Source organism: Equus przewalskii, chromosome 6 (assembly GCF_037783145.1).
Source record: "Equus przewalskii isolate Varuska chromosome 6, EquPr2, whole genome shotgun sequence".
Taxonomy (NCBI): Eukaryota; Metazoa; Chordata; class Mammalia; order Perissodactyla; family Equidae; genus Equus; species Equus przewalskii.
This window is the reverse complement of record NC_091836.1, coordinates 51,516,405-51,536,878: the sequence shown is the minus strand read 5'-3', so window position 1 is coordinate 51,536,878 and position 20,474 is coordinate 51,516,405. Positions and strand designations below refer to the sequence as shown.

At 38.7% G+C, this 20,474-nt stretch overlaps 2 protein-coding genes across 5 annotated transcripts in view; one reads left to right on the top strand and one right to left on the bottom strand.

Annotated features, from left to right (window-relative positions):
- Positions 1-20,474, bottom strand: part of LOC103543970 (olfactory receptor 7E178-like) — a 59,349-nt gene that overhangs the window by 34,650 nt on the left and 4,225 nt on the right. The window contains exon 2 of the mRNA XM_070623735.1: positions 18,056-18,153. The gene's annotated coding sequence lies outside the window, so the exon portion shown is untranslated. The remainder of the gene's footprint in view (positions 1-18,055; positions 18,154-20,474) is intronic.
- Positions 18,166-20,474, top strand: part of LOC103563604 (olfactory receptor 7D4-like) — a 63,990-nt gene continuing 61,681 nt past the window's right edge. Inside the window, exons 1-2 of one of the 4 annotated variants that reach the window (XM_070623727.1) lie at positions 18,166-18,206; positions 18,467-18,553. The gene's annotated coding sequence lies outside the window, so the exon portion shown is untranslated. Of the gene's footprint in view, positions 18,379-18,466; positions 18,554-20,474 lie in introns of all 4 variants that reach the window. The other 3 variants (XM_070623725.1, XM_070623726.1, XM_070623728.1) reach the window with 3 other exon arrangements.

The following is a 20,474-nucleotide window of genomic DNA, read 5'->3' as shown; positions in this document are numbered from 1 at the left end:
TTTTCTTTCCTTAGCTCTTGTTTGGGTTAGCACTTTATTTGTTGGAGATTTGCAGGAATTTTTCTTTTTTGGTAATTTGAATGAGACTTCAATGGTAAATGTTTTATCTAATTGAACTAAATTGACATATTACAAAGCTACTGATTTTTACATATTTATTTGGCAACTGATACTTTACATAAAAACTTCAGAGGACCTCAGAGAAGACTGTAATCAAGGTATTGGCTAGAGGTTCAGTCATTCCAAGGCTTGACTGACTGAGGACCATTTCAAGTTCACTCATAGGCTGTTGGTAGGATTTATGTATTTTCTGGCTATTGGTGAGAGAATTCCCTCAGTTCCTTGACACATGAACCTCTTTATGAGGCAGTTCAAAACATGGCAGTTGGGTTCCATCAATATGAGCAACAGAGAGCAAGAGAGAGGCAGAAAAAAGAAAAATAGATTTATTTCACTCTATTCCCAGAAGTGACTTCCCAACATTTCTTCCACATTCTCATTGTCAAAAGTGAGTCATCATGTCCATCTTACACTTAATGTGAAGGAAATATACAAGGGCAAGAAAACAAGGAGTTAAGGATCATTGGGAGCATCTCAGATACTGCCCACCACACAGGCTTCATCCTCTATAAGGCTTTTGTGCTCTAAGCACTTGAAGATTCAGGTCATGGATACACACACACACACACACTCAGCCATGATAAAGATATCCTGCCATTTGCTTTGATATGGATTGACCTTGAGAGCATTTTGATAAGTGAAATAAGTCAGATAGAGAAAGACAAATATTGGACAATCTCCCTTATATATGGAATCTAAAAACATTTAACTCATAGAAACAGAGAGTACATTGGTGGTTGCCAGGGGCTGAGGAGTGGTGGAAATTTGGGTGTTGTTGATCAAAGGGTACAAACTTTCAGTTATAAGATGAAAAAGTTCCAGGGATGTAACGTACATCATGGTGACTATAGTTAACTATACTGTGTTGTACTTCAAAGTTTCTATGAGAGTAGCATTAATGTTCTCACCATAACATCAACAACAAAATGGTAGTTATGTGAGGTAACAGATAAGGTCAACTAATCTTATTTTGGTAAACATTTCAAAATATATATGTTTATCAAACATCATATTACACATCTTCAACTTACACAATGTTATCTGTCAATTATGTCTCATTAATGCTGGAAAAAACTGAAAAACTAAACAAACAAAAAAACAAGGTGAATCTACCCCCAGAAAATTGTCTGATACCTTGCTCACCACTGTTCCAGAAGTACTAATGGAGTGATATAAGAGCCAGAAAAGAGGACACAAAATGGTTCAGTCAGGAAATGATGCCCTGTATGACAAATTGAAATGTAAGTCTAAGATCCTATTTACTAGTCATCTGGGAAAATTTTAAAATTAAATAATTTTAACATTATTGTTATCATTTAAATTCAACCCAATCTTGTGATACGTATTTACTCCTATTTTAATAATTGTGAACATTACAGAAAGGTATTTCACACACGTAGAAAATCAAGGGTTAGTACTCAGGTGTGTACTTTCTACTATAATATTTTCAGATTTAAAATTTCCTGTATCAATTTGTCTTTGTGAATTTTAAGATGATGTGATATGAAAACAGGAGGCAGTAAATTTAACAAAACATAAACTGGAAATTAACACACACACACAAAAATCAACATGACTTTAGCACTTACCAAGGTTTTTTGTCTATCATTTAGGTGTGTATACACAGAAATGCAAAGATAACATTTTAGTAATTTTTATTGCATGAAATCTCTTCCCACTAACTGGCAGGAATTGAATTCAAAGTGCATTCTTTTCTCTAACCTTAAAGTTTCTCATCAATGTAGTTGGTAGGTGATTTTCCATAAAGGCAAAGGAAATTAAGCTAGTTATGGACATCTTTTCAGAGAATTAAGATTACTACCACAAAAAGGATGTGTGACATCTCTAGGGAAGGATGGAAACCCATCTGGTAGAACTCAAAAGGAGCCCATGAGTTATCATGACAAAAGACATAACAATAAAGTGCAGTCTTAATCAGGCTGTTACTGGAAATAGCTCCATTTTTCTGACAACATGGTGCTTTGCAGTCCTTGAATAATGTAAAAGAAGATAAATTTATTGTGATGACTTGAGTGACTTAATGATCCTCAATCACCATTAAAGCCACCTAGCAACCGGAAATATGATATCAGTACCTATTTTCCAGTTGTATATCCACGGCCGAGAAACAATATTTACCTGGACATATTTTGCAATCTTTCAAATGCAGACATCTCATAACATATCTTTATACCCAATGTTACAATATCAGTCAGGGTTCATTCAAGAATACAGAAATCAATTAGTCATTTTAATGAAGAGAATTTAATATAGGGAATTACTTAAGTTGCTATTGAAGGACTGAGAAGCAAAAAAAAAAGATGAAGTGGTAATACAGTAATCATAAATGAGGGAAGAAGCTACAACACCAAGGGCTTGAGGGGTGTAAAGAGAAACGTTGAGCTTTTAAGGCAGGGTGACTTTTACTGATCAGTATTGAAAGTACGTAAAGTGAACACAAGATGGGAAATAGAGCAGTGATTTCAAGAGCTCCAACCCAGCACCACAAAGCAAAGTACAGAAGTGTAAGTTCGGAGCAGAGCGACAACAGGTTCGTAACCAGCTGTATGGAGTACAGAGAGAGAAAATATTTGAAGAAACAGTATGAGGAATAATGGGGGAAACTTATTGCCTAATGCTACAGTAGATTTTTCATATTTTCCTTTTTGGAACTCTTTAGGATCTTTGGTATTTGCCCATGAGCAGATAGGACCCAAGACACACAGGTCAACTTTAAATGAAATATTTGGCTTAGATCAGTAATTCCACTCCCACTTAAAATTGCAACGAAAGAATAAAATATCTAGGAATAAAATTAACCAGAGGTGAAAGATCTGTACAACGAAAACTATAAAACATTGTTGAAAGAAATTGAAGAAGACCCAAAGAAGTGGAAAGATATTCTGTGCACTTATATTGGAGGAATTAACATAGTTAAAGTGTCCATACTTCCTAAAGCAATCTACAGATTCAATGCAATTCCCATCAAAGTTCCAACAGCATTTTTCACAGAAATAGAACAAAGAATCCTAAAATTTATATGGAACAGCAAAAGACCCCGAATAGCCAAAGGATTCCTGTGAAAATAGAACAGACCTGGAGGTATCACACTCCCTGATTTCAAAATATACTACAAAGCAATAGTAACCAAAACTGTGATACTGGCACAAAAACAGACACACTGATCAATGGAATACAATTGAGAGTCCAGAAAGAAACTCACACATATATGGAGAGATAATTTTGAACAAGGGAGCCAAGAACATACAATAGAGAAAGGAGAGTCTCTTCAATAAGTGGTGCTGGGAAAACTGGACAGCCACATGCAAAAGAATGAAAGTAGACCTTTTTCTGACACCATACACAAAAATTAACTCAAAATTTATTAAAGACTTGAATGTAAGACCTGGAACCGTTAAACTTCAAGAAGAAAACATACACAGTATGCTCTTTGACATTGGTCTTAGCAGCATATTTTTAAGTACCATGTCTGATCGGGCAACAGAAACAATAGAAAAAATAAACAAATGGGACTACATCAAACTAAAAAGCTTCTGCACAGCAAAAGAAACCACCAACAAAATGAAAAGATGACCTAACAATTTGGAGAAGACATTTGCAAACCATATATCTGATAAGGGGCTAATATCCAAAATATACAAAGAACTCATACACTTCAACAGCAAAAAAAACTAACAACCCAATTAAAAAAATGGCAAAAGATCTGAAAAGACGCTTCTTGAGAGAATGCATACTGATGGCCAACAGGCACATGAAAAGATGTTCAGCATCATTAACTATTATGGAAATGCAAATCAAAACTATAATGAGATATCACCTCACTCCAGTCAGAATGGCTATTTAACAAGACAGGAAACAGTAAATGCAGGAGAGGAGTGGAGAGAAGAGAACCCTTCTACACTGCTGGTGGGAGTGAAAACTGGTACAATCACTATTGAAAACAGTATGGAGATTCCTCAAAAAATTAAGAATAGATCTACCATTTGATCCAGGTATTCCACTGCTGGGTATTTATCCAAAGAACATGAAAACATGAATGCATAAAGATACATGCACCCCTATGTTCATCACAGCATTATACACAACAGCCAAGACTTGGACGCAACCTAGGTGCCCATCAAGGGATGAATGGATAAAGAAGATGTGGTATGTATACAAAATGGAATACTACTCAGCCTTTGAAAATGACAAAATCTGGCCATTTATGACAACATGGATGGACCTTGAGGGTATTATGCTAAGTGAAATAAGTCAGAGGGAGAAAGTCAAATACCATATGCTCTCACTGATAAATACAAGATAAAAACAACAACAAACACATAGAGACAGAGATTGGATCAGAGGTTACCAGAGGGGAAAGAGGGGAGAGAGGGGGGCGAAAAGGATGATTAGGCACATGTGCGCAGTGATGGATTGTAATTAGTCTTTGGGTAGTGAAGACGATGTAGTCTACTCAGAAATCAAAATATATTACAACGTACACCTGAAATTTGTTTAATGTTATTGCAATAAAAAAAATAATTCCCAGTATTGGCTGCATACCTGAACCACCTAGGGGTTTTAAAAAATCCTCATGCTCAGGCCACATCCCAGTCTAATTAAATCAGAATCTTTGGTGGCAAGACTCAGTTATCAGTATTTTTAAGCTTCCCAGATGATTTCAATAAAAGCCAAGGTTGGGAACCAGCGACATGCATCCTCACACATAACATGCATAGATGTATTTGATAAATGAGAAATTTTTATGGAAGATACATGAGAGCTTTGGGAAAGATGTAACTTTTAAACATAAAAAGAGAGTTGTTTATCTTTCTGGGATGCCTGGGTCATCAAAGATAAACTACAGAGGCTCCATAGATATAAACAGAATTTAGTCATGCAGTGATTATGATATGAAAAAGAGTCTCAAAATACAGTCCCCTAAAGGCACCTGAAAGAACCAATTATTCAGATATTACAAAAGGAGAGAAGTGAAAGCCAGGAGAGCTACAATACAATGTGATGAGAGAGTTAGGATTTGCAGATCTAGATGTTTAGTTGTGCTGCATTTCCCAACTTTCACTCCAAATGGATGGCACAGGTACTGATATTACATTGTTTTGCGGAGGAGCCTTCATGGCTCTTTTGATGTCTCTGTTCCTTAGACTGTAGATGAGGGGGTTCAGCATGGGAGTGACCACAGTGTACATCATTGAGGCCATTGCATCAATCCTGAGAGAAAGTGAAACAGCGAAACTGAGGTAAACTCCAATGCCTGTTTCATAAAATAAGCAGACAGTTGATAGGTGAGAGCCACAGGTGGAGAAGTCAGTGTGCTTCCCACCTGATGAGAGGGCCCCTCAGAATGGAGGAAACAATTTTATAGTAAGTGAAAGGGATCCCTATGATAGGAAGAAACCCAGAGATGCTGCCAAAAAATACTTGACTATGTTATTGGTGGAGGTGTCAGAACAGGCAAGGTTGAGTATTTGACTAATACTAATTAAAAATGACAAAAAAATCAACAAGTCACAGACGCTTGGGTTCATGATGACGGAAGAGTACAGGGGTGACAGATGGCCACAAATCAGCCGCATGCCATCACAGTCAGGAGGAGACTATCCAAAAATACAAAAATCATAAAACAAGACATTTGAATCAGGCCGTCCACATAAAAGATGACTCTTCTGTGAGTGTGAATATCCAAAATCATCTTTGAGATTGTGTTGGAAGTGAAACCAACACCAGCCAAGGACAAGTTGAAGGGGAAGAAGTACATGGGGGTGGGGAGGACAGAGTCAGAGCTGATGGCGAGAATGTTGAGCAGGTTCCCCAACGTGGTGAGCAGGTACATGGAGGAGAACAGAGCAGAGAGCACAGGTTGCATTCTGGATCATCTGAGAGGTCCATGAGAAAAAATTCTGAGAATCATGTTAGATTCTGCAGTTCTATGTAGTTTGGACACCTTTCGACAGGAAAAGAGGGTTGGAAAAAATGAAACAAGTAGATGGACACCCAGTATTCTGTCCATATTATAGATTTAAGCAATTCACTTGTGAAGTCATACACCACAATATCTTTGCAATATTTCTCAAATCCAATTTGCTTAGAATTCTTCCTCATAGGTTTGAGTGTTACTCATCTTTTCTATACACACTTACTTTAGAGACTCTCCCATGAAGAATGTTATAGGAACAAGGACATTTAGAGATAACAAATCCATGAACACCATAGAAGCCTACTCTTTTAAGGAAATACATTGAATAAGAAATATCCTTCCCCTTCCAGGAGAAAAAAAAACCCTCCTAATTAAATGATGCTTAGAAGCAGATTTATTTTATTCAGATATGGTGCAAGAAATTCCCTTTATTTGGAATACTGATAAACTGCATAATTTCTAGAACTACATGATCTGGTTTCTAAATTAAAGTCAAATGTTCATAATCAAAAAGCCTTTGCTTTTAATGTACCAGTTATCTTTCTGGGTTTTAATCATCCTTTCATTTTCTGACTTCTCACCTCCATGGAAATACATACTCAATCAAATATTTTTGTTGTCTTTTAAAAGTGTTTTCAAATATAACTCCTAACCTTGGCCTGGTAGACTTCAAATGTTGCTAAACGTGTTTTGGTGAATGCACAAAATCATGCAGCATCATTGATCCCATAGATGACATTAGTGTACAATATACTTCACAATTTTAAAAATAATATTAAAAAAGTTTCTTCCAATTTCTCATCTTATGCAGGATTATGTATCAACTTACATAAAATTGGGGAAACATCTGGTGTTTGACATGGCATTTTTTGTTGTTGTTTCATCTCTGTTTTGTAGTGGCTTGGTAAAGTACTTGCATTTATTTCTATTCCTGAACACTTGAAGTTCTGGGTCCTCATCAAATCCAACTCTCTCATTTCCAACTGAAGAATTTAGGACCATGGGAGGCCCCCAAAGTAGCTCTGAAACCCAGCCTTCTTATAGCCCCTTCACTTCAATCTGTACTGAAACAACGATTATCCTTCAATAAATTCTCCTTAAATACAGTTCTCCTTAAATCAACTCCCTGAAGGCAACTTTCACCTTCATTTTACACTATGAGTCAATTTGGGGGAAATGCAAAAGATAAAAGAACAGAGGTGGAAATATCAAACACCTGGGGAGTTTTCACATTTGTTAAATGGAGAAAATAACTGAACTTCCCTTATGAGGTTGTTTTAACAAATTAAATTAAATAAAACATAAAGCCCATGGTTCTCAATCCTAGTTGATTAATGTACTTCCCAGTGAATATTGTGAAATGTACTGATGCCCTGGCCAGAGCCTAAAACCAACTAAATACTAATCTCTACACACACAGTTCTTAGTAGTCTCAATGTAAAAGCCAGGGTCAAGAACAATGCCTTACAAGATTGCCAGGCTCTTAGAAAACATTCAGTTAATATTACCTATTATTACTATAATTAACGCCCAATTGTATTAAAAACATGAGCATTTAATAACATTTGTTTCAAAACTCATATTTTATAGGGATTTGAAATATTACCAATAAAATATTTTTTAAAAATCACTGCATAATTCCATTGCCCTGTACAGCTGTCCTCCAAAGCAGCCATTGCCATTAATCATAATTTGTTAGAGACAAAAGACTTATTTGAAGTGGCTTCAATTCACTTTGAAGGCTTTAAGTTTAATCCAACATGCATTTATTGTCTACTGTGTACAAATTGAGGAGGGGACCAAAGAGATACAAATTATTGCAATACAGAGTGGTGAGGAATATAATATTGATATGTAATAAATCCTGCAGAAAACAAAGGTAAAAGTTTTCAATTCACCTTGAGTAATTCCAGGAAAACTCTTTAGACATTTATTTTTTAACATTTCATTGAGGCGTAATTCACATATATAGCATTCACCCACGATAACGTAAATTCAAAGATTTTACTAAATTTATAACTATGCAATTATTACAATTTAGTTTTAGAATATGTCTATCATCTCCAAACTAACCTTGTATCCATTTGCAGTTAATTGCTACTCCCACCTCAACTGTAGGAAACTACCTACCACTGTCTGCCTCTAAATTTGCCTTTCTACATATTTTAAACAAATGGAATCATACAATATGTGGTCTTTTGTATCTGACTTCTTCTAAGCATACATTTTTGAGGCTCATCCACGTGGAAGTAAGTATCAATATTTTGTTCCTTTTAATTGCAGAACAGTATTCTATTGTAGGTAAATACCACATTTTCCTTATCCAATTACCAGCTGATGGACATTTGGACATTTCAAGTTTGAGGTTATTATGAATAATGCTGCCATGAACATTTGGCTTGTGTCTGTGTTGACATGCATTGTCATTTCTCTTGGGGAGATACCTTGGAGTGCAATTAGTGGGCTGAAAGGTAAATTAATGCTTAACTTTTTAAGAAAATGTCAAACTATTTTCCAAAAGTGGCTGTCTCATTTTACATTCCCACCAGGAACACATGAAGGTTCCAGTTTTTCCACCTCCTAGCCAACATTTGGTATTCAGGAAAAACATCTAAAAGGAGAATATGCTTGGAGGTTGAATAATACATAATAAGCAGAAAATTAGCCAGAGAATATATTTGGGTGATATTCAAGAGTTAGATACATCAGGAAGACATGTGGAACTTATGGCTGAGATATTGTAAATAAGGTTGGGACACGCAGATGGAGGACAGACCAATGAGAGTCTAATTTGATATACTAAGGATGTTATAAGCAATTGAGAACCAGAGTCATGATGTAATCATATGTATAATTTGAGGATTTGAGGTTTGCCCTGAGTGGGAGAAACTGGGAGCAGAGGGAACAGTTAGGAGGCTATTGAAATAGTCCAGGGGAGAGGTGACGGAGACCTGACCTAAGCCAGCAGCAATGATATGGACAGATTTTAAAAGAAAGATGTATTAATTTCCTATTGCTCCTGTAACAAATTGCCCTAAGTCTAGTGATTTAAGATGATACAACCTTATTATTTTACAATTCTGGAGGTAAGAAATCTAACATGTCAGCAGGGATGCTTTCCTTCTGGAGGTTCTAGAGGAGAATCTGTTTCCTTGCCTTTTTTCAAATTCTAGAGGCGCCCTGCATCCACTGGCTTGTGGCCCCTCCCTCCATCTTTAAAGTCAACAGTATGGCATCTTCAATACTCTCTCCAGCTCTCCTGCCTCCCTTATAAGGATGCTTCTAATTACACTGAACTCATCCAGATTCAGGATAATCCCTCCATCTCAAGATTCTTGACTTAATGATATCTGCAAAATGCCTTTTGCCGTCTAAGGTAACATATTCACATGTTCAAACATCTTTGGGAGGCTATTATTCAACCTACCACAAGAGATGTGTGTGAGCCAACAATTGACTGATAAGCATTTGAGCTGAGAAGGTGGAGGAGCTATGGCACTCCTTGTTGATTTTCACTGGGCATTATCATCTCATGGTTCAAGCTCACATAAAGATAAGGCTGCATTGACAGGTCTGCTTTGGAGGCAAGTGATAAAGAGAATTTCCTGATTCATCTAAACATAGCTGAGTGACACAGGGGCTCAAATACTGTGAAGATTTCCATTCAGATTATCAGCTTTATTTCCAAATTGGCTTCTCTCACATGGAAAGAGACTTATAAACTAGTAACTTTCACAACCCACACCTCACACCTTCACTAATAAAGAGGAGGCAGTCCTGTCCTCTCAGGGGACCAGACAGGGTTGATATCCCTGGTAACAGGGCTGCCAACCACAGACCCCACTACAGATATGGCAGTAGGCACATGACCACTGTCCAACTCTACTTGACTATGATCCGAAAGGCAAAGCCATCAGCTCATGTACCAGACAGGAGACATTCCTTATCTAGTGAAAGCAGTCTATAAAGGCTGAAATGGGTGTTTGCTCCTTCAAATGCAGATTCCAACAGTAAGCCCATCTGTTTGCACACATTATCAGCTGACTCATAAAGCACCTCAAGCTGAGCACCTAAAGCACTCAGTAATAACTATTACTGTAATAAATATTACCTAAATAGTAAATAAATATTACCTAAATAAATAAATAAATAGTAATAAATATTACCTACCATTATGTATTTACCACTAAATATTAAAATTTATATAAAACCACTATAATAAACAGAGTGTGATAGGGACATAAATATATTACTTGCACAGAAGAGTCTAGAAACTGATACAGAATTTATTGTTTAAGGTGGAAATTCAAATCAGTAGATCAAGAGCAGTTTAACAACAAGCAGTACTAAAGCAATTAGCAATAGTTTCTGAAGGAAAAAAAGTAATTGGATCTACTACCCCATATCACATTTCAAAATGTATTCCATAAGGATTAAGGACCTAAGTCTCTTTAAATATAATACATTTAAGAGGAAAATTATGAAATCTGTATGTAATCTAAAGTTTGAAGAAACCTTTTAAGGCAAGGCAGGAAATCCAGATTTTTTTTTTATTAATGTTATGATAGATTACAACCTTGTGAGATTTCAGTTGTACATTTTTGTTAGTCATGTTGTGGGTACACCACTTCCCCCTTTGTGCCCTCCCCCCACCCCCCCTTATCCCTGGTAACCACCGATCAGATCTCCTTGTCAATATATTAACTTCCACCTGTGAGTGGAGTCATATAGAGTTCGTCTTTCTCTGTCTGGCTTATTTCATTTAACATAATACCCTCGAGGTCCATCCATGCTGCTGCAAATGGGCCAATTTTGTCTTTTTTATGGCTGAGTAGTATTCCATTGTGTATATATACCATATCTTCTTTATCCAATCATCAGTTTCTGGGCATGTAGGTTGGTTCCACGTCTTGGCTATTGTAAATAATGCTGCGATGAACATAGGGTGCAACGGACTCTTGAGATTTCTGATTTCAGATTATTAGGATAGATACCCAGTAATGGGATGGCTGGGTCATAGGGTATTTCTATTTTTAACTTTTTGAGAAATCTCCATACTGTTTTCCACAGTGGTTGTACCAGTTTGCATTCCCACAAACAGTGTATGAGGGTTCCTTTTTCTCCACAACCTCTCCAACATTTGTCGCTCTTGGTTTTGGATGTTTTTGCCAATCTAACGGGTGTAAGGTGATATCTTAGTGTAGTTTTGATTTGCATTTCCCTGATGATTAGCGATGATGAACATCTTTTCATGTGTCTCTTGGCCATATTCATATCTTCTTTTGAGAAATGTCTGTTCATGTCCTCTGCCCATTTTTTGATCGGGTTGTTTGTTTTTTTGTTGTTAAGCAGTGTGAGTTCTTTGTATATTATGGAGATCAACCCTTTGTCGGATAAGTGGCTTGTAAATATTTTTTCCCAATTAGTGAGCTGTTTTTTTGTTTCAATCCTGTTTTCCCTTGCCTTGAAGAAGCTCTTTAGCCTGATGAAGTCCCATTTGTTTATTCTTTCTATTGTTTCCCTCAACTGAGGAGTTATAGTGTCTGAAAAGATTCTTTTGAAACTGATGTCAAAGAGTGTACTGCCTATATTCTCTTCCAGAAGACTTATTGTTTCAGGCCTAATCTTTAGGTCTTTGATCCATTTTGAATTTATTTTGGTGTGTGCTGAAAAAGAATGGTCAATTTTCAATCTTTTGCATGTGGCTGTCCAGTTTTCCCAGCACCATTTGTTGAAGAGACTTTCTTTTCTCCATTGTAGGCCCTCTGCTCCCTTGTCGAAGATTAGCTGTCCATAGATGTGTGGTTTTATCTCTGGGCTTTCAATTCTGTTCCATTGATCTGTGGACCTGTTTTTGGACCAGTACCATGCTGTTTTGATCACTGTAGCTTTGTAGTATGTTTTGAAATCAGGGATTGTGATTCCGCCGGCTTTGTTTTTCTTGCTCAGGATTGCTTTAGCAATTCGCGGTCTTTTGTTGCCCCATATGAATTTTAGGATTCTTTGTTCAATTTCTGTGAAGAATGTTCTTGGGATTCTTATTGGGATAGCATTGAATCTGTAGATTGCTTTAGGTAGTATGTACATTTTAACTATGTTTATTCTTCCAATCCATGTGCATGGAATGTCTTTCCATCTCTTTATGTCGTCGTCAATTTCTTTCAAGAAAGTCTTGTAGTTTTCATTGTATAGATCCTTCACTTCCTTGGTTAAGTTTATCCCAAGGTATTTTATTCTTTTCGTTGCGATAGTGAATGGGATTGAGTTCTTGAGTTCTTTTTCTGTTAGTTCATTGTTAGTTTATAGAAATGCTACTGATTTATGTACGTTAATTTTATACCCTGCTACTTTTCTGTAGTTGTTTGATTATTTCTAATAGTTTTTCTATGGATTCTTTGGGGTTTTCTATATATAAGATGATGTCGTCTGTAAACAGCGAGAGTTTTATTTCTTCGTTACCTATTTGGATTCCTTTTATTTCTTTTTCCTGCCGAATTGCTCTGGCCAACACCTCCAGTACTATGTTGAATAGGAGTGGTGAAAGTGGGCACCCTTGTCTTGTTCCTGTCCTCAGAGGGATGGCTTTCAGTTTTTGTCCATTGAGTATGATGTTTGCTGTGGGTCTGTCATATATGGCCTTTATTATGTTGAGGTACTTTCCTTGTATACCCATTTTATTGAGGGTTTTTATCATAAATGGGTGTTGGATCCTGTCGAATGCTTTCTCTGCATCTATTGAGATGATCATGTGGTTTTTGTTTTTCATTTTGTTGACGTAGTGTATCACGTTGATTGACTTGTGGATGTGGAACCATCCCTGTGTCCCTGGTATAAATCCCACTTGATCATGGTGTATAATCTTTTTGAAGTATTGCTGTATTCAGTTTGCCAAAATTTTGTTGAGGATTTTTGCATCTATGTTCATCAGTGATATCGGCCTGTAGTTCTCCTTCTTCGTGTTGTCCTTGTCAGATTTGGGGATCAGAGTGATGTTGGCTTCATAGAATGTGTTAGGGATTACTCCATCTTTCTCAATTTTCTGGAACAGTTTGAGAAGAATAGGTATTAAGTCTTCTTTGAATGTTTGGTAGAATTCTCCAGAGAAGCCGTCTGGTCCTGGACTCTTATTTTGGGGGAGGTTTTTGATTACCGTTTCTATTTCCTTACTTGTGATTGGCCTATTCATATTCTCCATTTCGTCCTGTCAGTTTGGGGAGATTGTAGCAGTCTAGGAACTTGTCCATTTCTTCCAGGTTGTTCAATTTATTGGCATATAGTTTTTCATAGTATTCTCTTATGATCTCTTGTATTTCATTGGTATATGTTGTGATTTCTCCTCTCTCATTCCTAATTTTATTTATTTGCGATTTCTCTCCTCTTTTCTTGGTGAGTCTGGCTAAAGGTTTGTCGATTTTGTTAATTTTTTCGAAGAACCAACTCTTTGTTTCATTGATCCTTTCTATTGTCTTTTTTGTTTCAATATCGTTTATTTCTGCTCTTATTTTTATTATTTCCCTCCTTCTACTGACTCTGGGCTTTGTTTGTTCTTCTTCTTCTAGTTCTGTTAGGTGTCGTTTGAGGTTGCTTATGTGAGCTTTTTCTTGTTTAGTGAGGTGAGCCTGTATTGCGATGAATTTCCCTCTTAGAACTGCTTTTGCTGCATCCCACATGATTTGGTATGTCGTGTTCTCATTTTCATTTGTCTCCAGATAATATTTGATTTCTTCTTTAATTTCTTCAATGATCCATTGTTTGTTCAGAAGCGTGTTGTTTAGTCTCAACATTTTTGCACCTTTCTCTGCTTTTTTCTTGTAGTTGATTTCTAGTTTCATAGCATTATGATCAGAAAAGATGCTTGATATTATTTCAACTCTCGTGTATTTATTGATGTTTGCTGTTTCCCAAAATATGGTCAATCCTTGAGAATGTTCCATGCGCACTTGAGAAGAATGTGTAACCTGCTGTTTTGGGATGAAGTGTTCTATATATATCTATTAAATCCATCTGGTCTAAGTTTTCATTTAATTCTATTATTTCCCTGTTGATTTTCTGTCTGGATGTTCTGTCCATTGGTGTTAATGGTGTGTTGAGGTCCCCTACTATTATTGTATTGTTGTTGATGTCTTCTTTTAGTTCTATTAAGAGTTGCTTTACAAATTTTGGTGCTCCTGTGTTGGATGCGTATATATTTATAAGTGTTATGTCTTCTTGGTGGAGAGTCCCTTTTATCATTATATACTGTCCCTCTTTGTCTTTCTTTATCTGTTTTGCTTTGAAATCTACCTTGTCTGATATTAGTATAGCGACACCTGCTTTCTTTAGTTCATTATTAGCTTGGAGTATTGTTCTCCATCCCTTCACTCTGAGTCTGTGTTTGTCTTTGGGGCTGAGGTGTGTTTCCTGAAGGCAGCATATTGTTGGATCTTGTTCTTTGATCTATCCTGCCACTCTGTGTCTTTTGATTGGGGAGTTCAATCCATTTACATTTAGAGTGATAATTGAGATGTGGGGGCCTACCACTACCATTTTATGTCTTGTTTTCCGGTTTTCTTCAATTTCCTTTGTTTCTCGTCCCATGGTTTAATCTGCTCTGATGAAAAGCTGCTACTCTCTGTTGTTGTCCTTCTACTTATCTCCTATGCTCTTGGTTTTGTAGCCCCTTTCCTTTTTTGGATTTTTCAGGAATGAGGGTTTTCCTGAGGATTTCCTGAAGAGGAGGTTTTGTGGCAATGAACTCCCTTAATTTTTGTTTATCTGGGAAAGTTTTTATTTCTCCATCGTATTTGAAGGATATTTTCGCTGGGTAGAGAATTCTCGGCTGTAGATTTTTGTCCTTCAGATTCTTGAATATATCATTCCACTCTCTTCTAGCCTGTAAAGTTTCTGCTGAGAAATCTGCTGATAGCCTGATGGGGGTTCCTTTGTAGGTTAGTTTCTTTTGCCTGGCTGTCCTTAGTATTTTCTCCTTGTCGTTGACTTTTGCTAGCTTCACTACTATATGCCATGGAGTTGGTCTTCTTGCCTTGATAAAGTTTGGAGATCTATTGGCTTCTGTCACCTGAAGATCCATCTCTCTCACCAGATTTTGGAAGTTCTCAGCCATTATTTCTTTGAATAGGCTTTCTGCCCCTTTCTCCTTCTCTTCTCCCTCTGGTATACCTATAATCCTTACGTTGCATCTCCTAATTGTGTCTGATAATTCTCGGAGAGTTTCTTCATTTCTTTTTAGTCTTGCTTCTCTCTCCTCCTCTGCCTGCAGCAATTCTATATTGCCATCTTCCAAATTGCTAATTCTTTCCTCCATATTATCGGCCCTACTGTTCAGAGCATCTAGATTTTTCTTAATCTCCTCTATTGTGTTCTTCATTTCCAATATTTCTGTTTGGTTCTTCTTTATCGTATCAAACTCTTTTGTGACATAACTCCTGAACTCGTTGACTTGTCTATCTGAATTCTCTCTTAACTCATTGAGTATTTTAATGATGGCTGTTTTGAAGTCATCATCATTTAGGTTATATATCTCATTTTCTTTGGGATTGTTTTCTGTGTATTTGTTATTTTCCTTCTGTTCTGGAGATTTAATGGATTTTTCACATTGCTTGATGTCGTTGACTTGTGCCTCCGCATAGAGATAGAGTTTAGCTGCTCCTTTCACTTGTTTCTGCTGCTGCGGTGGGGGAGAAGCTGTTTATACTCCACCAACCAGGAACCGTATTCGCAGTTGCTAACTGGGCCTGGGCCCCTCCTTGTAGTCACAGTGGTCCTTTGGATTCCCTCCTCTGCCGTGGGGGCCGTCACAGGGGGGCTTCAGGCTGCTGGTGACTACTGTTGCAGCCCACCTAGATGTGCTCCCTCCTTGGGGTCTGCAATGGTGTTATGGGGTTTTCCAGCGGCCAGGGGTAGGATCACTTATATTTGCCGCTCCATCACTGTTGGCACCCACGAAATCTCACTTGTCCACTAATGGTCGCAGGAGAGCTATTGGCATCTTCTACAGTCAGTGGTTAGTTCACCTAGCTATGCTACTTTTGTCCCGGGGTCTTCCAGCCTTGTGGCTGCCGGATGGGTGCTTTCTACTAGTGCTGTGCAGAGGCTTTCCCTGAGGCTGCTGTGAGCCTGTAGGGTTTCCCCCTAGGCTACGGAGCTGGGTTGCTGGAACTCCCCCCAGCCCCAGTCCTGTTCCCCAGGAACTCGGGGAGCCCTTTGCCCTGTCTTGGGGGATAGCCGGAGATCCTGATTTCAGTGGCAGCTGGTCAGCTGCTGCCCTGCCTGATATTCTCCTCTCTGGGACCCTCCCGGTGTTGTGGATGCTGGGGTGGCCCCTCCGCTAATAGCAGACAGAGAGTTTTGTCTGCTGCCTGGGCAGAACTCTGGAGCTTCTCCTCCAGGGCACGGAGCCGGCCTCTGGAGCTTCACCCAGCCCCAGTACTCTCCGAGATCTCTGGCAATCCCTAGCCCCATGGGGTGGGCAATGGCAGCCGGGGGTCGCCCCGCCCTCTGGGATTCTCTCCGGGACTTTCCCGGAGTTGAATGCTGGGCATGGCCCCTCCGCTAATGGCAGACAGAGAGTTTTGTCTGCTGCCAGGGCGGAACTCTGGAGCTTCCCCTCCAGGGCGCGGAGCCGGCCTCTGAAGCTTCATCCAGCCCCAGTCCGCTCCGAGATCTCCGGCAATCCCTTGCCCCACGGTGCAGGCAGTGGCAGCCTGGGGAGCTCCGTACCCTCAGTGATTGTCTCTGGGACCCTCCGGGCGCCGTGAACACTAGGCGGGATCTCCCCACCAATGGCGGGGAGAGACTCTCCCCGCGGGCTCAGGTGTGTAACTCTAGAGTTTCCCTCTGCATTTAGGAGTAATTGCAGGGGGTTTAGGTAGGGTTCTGGTCACCTGTTTCCACCGTCGCTCCTCTGTTGTGTGCTCGCTCCTGCCCTAGATGTGTGTTGATCTTCTGGGGGTGTCCGTTGGAAGAAAGCCGCTTGCAGGTACTAGGCTGTTCAGTCGGAGTCGGAGAGTTTTCACCTATTTCCACATCCTCCCGGAGGAAAGTCCGTCCGCCTTCTGATGTATAGTCACATGGGTCTCTCAGATGCCCTGACATGCTGTCTGGATATCCTTTGTTAAGCGATAAGTGTCCAAATAATTGTAGACTCGAAGAGGGAGAGACAAAGAGGACTACTCACGGCGCCATCTTGGATCCCTCTCCTCGAAATCCAGATATTTTTAAAAGCCAATTTCTTTGGCTACAGTATAATTAAATGATTTGTAAGTAAAATATGAAATTAATAGCAAAATATATCAATTCAATAGATGCATAAAACATATTTTATGATGCACGTGAACTTTTGATAAAATGTGTTACAAAATCAGTATTTTAAAAGATCTTTATTAATATCACAAAGGCCATCCACTGAAAACCACAGCAAACATGATTACCGGAGAAACTTTAGAACCATTCCTGAATAAGTGAAGAATGCCAGGTATCAGTGCTATGTCATAAAAATTAAAAAAAGGAAACATATTTGAAACGGAACAATAAAAGATTTACAGAAAATGTCATTATATTGCAAATGCAAAAAATCAATGATGAGTTTGGCTTGGTGTCTAAATAAAGCCCTACAGATGAGATTGACTGAATGGAGGACAGAATATTTCATAGATTTACGGGATTACTGACAAGGGAAAATCATTGTAAAGACTCTATGAACGTGGGGAGAGGAAAGCAGAAAAGCTTTTCTTGTGCAGGCTGTAAGGTTAACGCCCAACCCCAGCCTTCCACATCCATGTTCCAAACAGGAGATGGGCCTCGTCCTGCCTCCACCTCCACCTCCAGGTATGGACCCCGCCCTCCACCCGTAGCCCAGCCCATGTACCTGGTTCCAGCTTCAGCCTTGGCTTCTGCACTTCTTCCTCTCCTCAGCCCCCACGATGACCAGACTCGCAGCCCAACCACAACCACGCAGAAGAAATCTACCATTTCTGTGTTTGACACGGTGGAACTTACCTGATGACTCAAATGCCGAAGACTTGCACATTCCGGGATCAAAGCAGGAAGCGGAAATGAAGTCACTTGTTCATTGCATTCTTTTCCCTTGCCTGACTCTGCACAACAATGAGAATATCGAGTTCATGTGTTCCAGCCTCTGTGAGCTCTGGTGAGGCTCGCACGAAGGAGAGGGAGGAAAAGGAGAGGAATCCAAGGACGGGTTGGGTGAGGGCCGCTGAGGGGCGTGCCTAGAAAGGCCTGGCCTGCACTGTTCGCATCCGCCTAGGCTGCATGATAGCCCGCTGGTGCCATAGGTCCCCGGATACCCAGGGTCGGAAAATGTGGGAAAGGCACTTCCATGGGGTCTTTCCGCCCATCCTGCACCCCTCTTCAGAAGCCTCCAAAACAACCTTTGTGATTTTTCTCTAGAAGGAAAAGTTTCTGCTGTTGGAGTGACCCTGACTTGGCCCCCGTGTGCTTGCTTCATCAGGGATCTTGCGATTCAGGCATATTCTGGTGAGCACTCAGGGAAACTTGCTTCAAAATGGCCCATTTCCTTATGTATACAAAAGAATATTTCATCTGAGAATTTGGCTTTGTATTTGAGGGTTTCTTATTTTTTGACACACTACATTCAAGTAGAAATATAATTTCTTAGATGTCTATGGGTGCATATTTTAGTTTCCAATTAGGAAAGTAAGTAGAACATGTCTTTCTACTAAAGAGAAACAAGGCTATTACCTGTTTCTTCATCTGAATTTCCTAGGTCTGTACATCTCCACAGAGCTTCAGAACAGTGGCCTCCAGGAGAAAGGAATGGAGGCTTCATTACGTTACTTCTAGAATAATTAAATTTCCCATTAACAGGATGTTTGGACTGACGGTATTTTCCCGACATTTTTCTTTTGAAAAATCTTAAAGAAAATGTAAATAACTAATAAAAGGAGTGTCCATTGAAGTAGATTCACCCATTTTTAGCATTTTGCATGTTTGCTCTCTCTCTAGATAATTACATATTTTGGTTAACTCTTTGAGAGTCAGTAGAAAATATGTTGCAGACATGATGCTTGCCATTTAATTACTTGGTAATACATCTATTTAAGATAAGGACTAAAACCATCATGCTATTATTTCACCCAAGGAAATTAAAACTAATGTCATCTAATATCTACTCTGTGAAAATTAAAGTTCTGCACATTGTTCCAAAATACATTTTTGGATCTGGGAGCCAATCAAGATTTATGTATGATAATTCTGTGTGTTTTTTAGTCTTTTTAACCTACACCAGAGGTATTGTTTCTGCAAAAATTGACTTTGAGGAATCACATATTCTTTTAGAAACTCAAGCTTTTTGATGTTTGTGATTTTATTTGCAAGGTGAGCTTAAATATTTCTTTCATTTCTTGTAATTCCTGTAAACTAGTAATTGGGTCCAGTACAGAGATTGGCAAACTTTTACTCCGAAAAGGTCCAGGTAGAAAGTACTGTATGTTCTGCAGCCAGAAGGTCTGTAATTACTCAGCTCTGCCTCTGTAGTGCACAAGCAGTCATAAGCCTTAGTAAATAGAAGGGTATGGCTTTGTTCCAATAAAGCTTTCTTTACAAAAACAGGCCTGTGAGCTGTAGTTTTCCAACTTCTGATCTAAATGCTTCAAAAGATCATTTAGAAAGTCTTATGTAGATGATGTAGTGCACTTAAAATTGCATTTTCTCAGGAAGTTATAAATTTATGTCGAGTCATTTTTATCCCCGACACAGGCCACAGTAAGTACTCCTCAGATTTGGTTACAATCCCATGAATATTCTGCTACCTAAAGACTAAATTGTAGTGTGTTCTTGTAACTTGCATATTAATAAAATGAGAAGGATATAGAAGTGGATGGTTAGCATATGCAAATATATGCATGTAAAGAAACATATACATATAAAAAGCATAGAGAAAACATGCAGAACTACTACAGTTTATGTTTGTAGAATTGGTCTCCAGGTTGTTGTTGATACCTATGGTTTATTTCAAGACCAATTCCTCCCAATTTCCCTGCCCTTAGGCAAGTTTGATGTTGGCATTGATTTTTGCAGTTCTTTCAGCAATGTTGTATTATTTCCGGATTATTATGTCAGGTGGTGGGGAATCCTAGGATCCTCCATTTAGCTTTTCCTACCATAGTGGTCCTCACCCCATAGGTGAGAGCTAATTTAAGAGAATTCTGCTAATTGCCAAGAATATCTGTAGTCTAATTATACATGTAGGAACTGGGAAAATAACCACAGGGTGGGTCCTTAGTTCAGCTGGGTCCAGTAAGAGTTCAGTGGAGTTAAGACTTGATCCATCACCTGACAAGCATAAGCCTCCACTTTGAGTGGTGGAAGGCCACAATGGTATTTTGGATCCTCAGTAATTAATGTCATCTTAGAGCCATTCTGGGTATTTCATTTT